Source organism: Propithecus coquereli, unplaced genomic scaffold (genome assembly GCF_000956105.1).
Source record: "Propithecus coquereli isolate 6110/MARCELLA unplaced genomic scaffold, Pcoq_1.0 Scaffold41, whole genome shotgun sequence".
In the NCBI taxonomy this organism is placed as follows: Eukaryota; Metazoa; Chordata; class Mammalia; order Primates; family Indriidae; genus Propithecus; species Propithecus coquereli.
In genome coordinates, this window is record NW_012149841.1 from 3,483,147 (window position 1) to 3,486,118 (window position 2,972).

At 37.4% G+C, this 2,972-nt stretch overlaps 1 protein-coding gene across 1 annotated transcript in view; it reads left to right on the forward strand.

Moving 5' to 3' along the window:
- WDR35 (WD repeat domain 35) overlaps window positions 1-2,972 on the forward strand; it is a 105,729-nt gene that overhangs the window by 20,487 nt on the left and 82,270 nt on the right. The gene's annotated exons all lie outside the window — the stretch shown is intronic.

Genomic DNA, 2,972 nt, shown 5'->3' on the forward strand with positions numbered 1-2,972 from the left:
TATTTTAAAATTATTTTCATTTGTGTGTATGTATGTAACTTCATGTAGTCAACAAATGTTTCTGAGTGCCTGTAAAGCAACAGCTATAATTTTAGGAACTAAGGGTAAAACAGTGAAAGACATTCCAGACCTAGATCAGGAGAGAGAGATAATAACCAGGCAATTACAATACCCTGTGATAAGTGCTAAGACAGGGAAAATACAGGAATATATAGAAGTACCATCTACTGCAGACTTGGAGGGTTCAGGGATGGCTTCCTGGAGGAAGTGATGTCTATGCTGAGACATTAGCCACGAGGTAGGTTGATGTATAGAATGTCTCAGGCCTAAGAAATAGCATTCAAGGAAGTCCAGATGAGTTGAACTTAGATAGTCATGTTTGGGCCATTGAAAAAAGTTGATTATCAGTCAGTAGAGTATAATACTGAAGGTGAAAGGCAGTATGTAATAAAACTAGAGAGAGAAACAGAGGCCAGATCATGCAGATCATAAATTACGTTAAGAAGTCTGGACTTAACTCTAAGAGCATTGGGAAGCCAGTGAAGGATTTTAAGAATGTGAGCAGCGTGGTAAGATTTGTTATTTAGAAACTGCTCTGTGACTGCAGTATGAAGAATGACGAAAGGAAAAGAAGATAATGGGCAGGTATATTAGTTAGGAAATTGCTGTGGCAATTCAGGTAAGAGATGATAGTGGATGGAAACCTGCATCAGGGTATTGACAAAGGAATGAAAGTGAGTGGATTCTAGAATGGATAGGACCTCATTATTGATTGGATTGGAGATGAGGGGATGGAAGTGCCTAGGGCGATATCCAGATTTTTAGCTTTGGCAACTGGACGGATGGTGATGCCTTTCATTGAAATAGGGAGTGTGGAGAAAGACTGGTTTTGAGGGAATATTTCTGCTTTGGACATGTTGATTTTGTCATGCTATAGGCCATCTAAGTAAATATATCCAGACCATAGTTTGATATATGTTTGTACCTCAGAAATATATGTACTGAATGCAAAATTTTGGGAACCACCAGCATATGCATGGTAATTTAAACCATTGGAATAGATGAAGAAACCTAAGGGCCATCTGTGGAGTTAAGAATCAGCAACATTTAAGGAATGAGCAGAAGAAGAGATTTCACAAAGGATACTGAAAAGTAGAAGTCTGGGAGATGAAGGAGTACGTGGGCTCATGGAAGCCAAGAGAATCTCAAGAAGGAGGGATGATCAAAAAAAAAGAGAAGAAGACGAAAGAGAAGTGTCAATTGGCTTTGGCAACAGGCCTTAGTGACCCCCATGAAGGCAGTTTCAATGGAGTTGACGGGGTGGAAGCCAGATTGGGATGGGGTAAGGGTTGAGTAGGAATCAAGGAAGTGGAGACTGCAGGAAGTGGAGATTCTTTCTTGAAGTCTGGTTGGCAAAGAATTGGTAGAAGTAGGGTTGTAGCTAGATGGGAAATTTAGGATAAAGGGAAGTGGTTTTTGTTTTATTGTGCTTTGTTTGTTTTTATTCAAGGCCATGAATAGATCTGTGTGCGCGTTTAAATGCTTATAAGAAAGGCTTTGGAGAGGAGTTTAATGAGAATGAGAAAGAAAATGAGAATGGTTAATAGAGGGAGATCTTTGCAAAGCTCTGAAGGGATTAGATCAGAGACCAGGTGGAAGTATTAACTTTGGATAGGGGTCTCGTTAGGGGGCAAAGCAGAAGGTGTAAGTGTGGTGTAGTTATGTTCTGAGTGTTAGAAGGCGGGAATGAGGAATTTCTTTTTTGGGAGCTTTTATTTTCTTTCCAAAGTCGAAGGTGGGCTCATCTGCTAACTGAGAGTGAGATCCTGTGTCAGAGTTAGAAGAAAGGGGACAAAGTTTGAAACAGCTGCTACTTCAAGTGACTCTTCAGGATTTGGTACATACAGGTGCTCAATAAATATTTATTGATCAAATAAGTTGAATGAATGCATGAATACCATGAACAATGTGAGAGCTCTACAGGGAAACAAAGATTTCGAAAGCAGTTCATGACTTTGAACTTCTAATAATTATGTTTATGTTTCATTTTAGGGAATCGTATTTGGGGAAAAGACCTGAAGGGTATACAGCTATGCCATGTAGCATGGTCCGCAGATAGTAAAATCTTACTTTTTGGAATGGCAAATGGGGAAATACACATTTATGATAATCAAGGGAATTTTATAGTGAGTAGATATATTTACTGGTTTTATTTCTATAATTTTATATCGTTATTGTACATATCATTCAAATATGTATACACATTTATTTGTTATGGTGGTTTGTGTAATTAAAGTCTTCAATTCAGGTTTTTTCTTTTTTCCAATCATCTAAATTTTTTTTAATTAAAAAAAAGTCTTGGTTTCTTCAAGGCAAATTAATGCAGTATGTTAGAGTATAGCTTTTAGTTCTGATTTTCTGGTAGCTGGGAATGACAAGATGTTAGTGCATCGAAGCAGAGGAATAATGAGTAGGATGATGTGCAGTTTAGGCTTTGTAAGTGTCTTCTAGTATCTGAAGCCAAAGTTTACATGCAATTACCAAAGATTTTTTTTTTTAGCAAGATATGAAAGGTTGTTTGTAAAAAGAATGGGAGACTTAAATAGTAAGAGAGAAAAATCAGTTCTTCGAAAGAAGGATAATTATAATAGGCTTGGGTAGTATAATCTGGAGAAAAATTCTGGCTTTGTAAGATTTAGCTGTAATAGATCTCTAATTGACTCATGGGGCAGTTTTATTTTTAATGAGGGTTAGTGACATTAAATAAATCCAATAACTGGTAGAAGTAAAATAGCTAACTTGTTAAATGATACTTTGCTATTTTCAAAGTACTTTTATATACTTCTTTTCGTTTGAGTCTCATAAAAACTCTGTGAATGTCTTTTTTTGAGACAGAATCTCACTGTGTTGCCCGGGCTAGAGTGCCGTGGCGTCAGCCTAGCTCACAGCAACCTCAGACTCCTGGCTCAAGC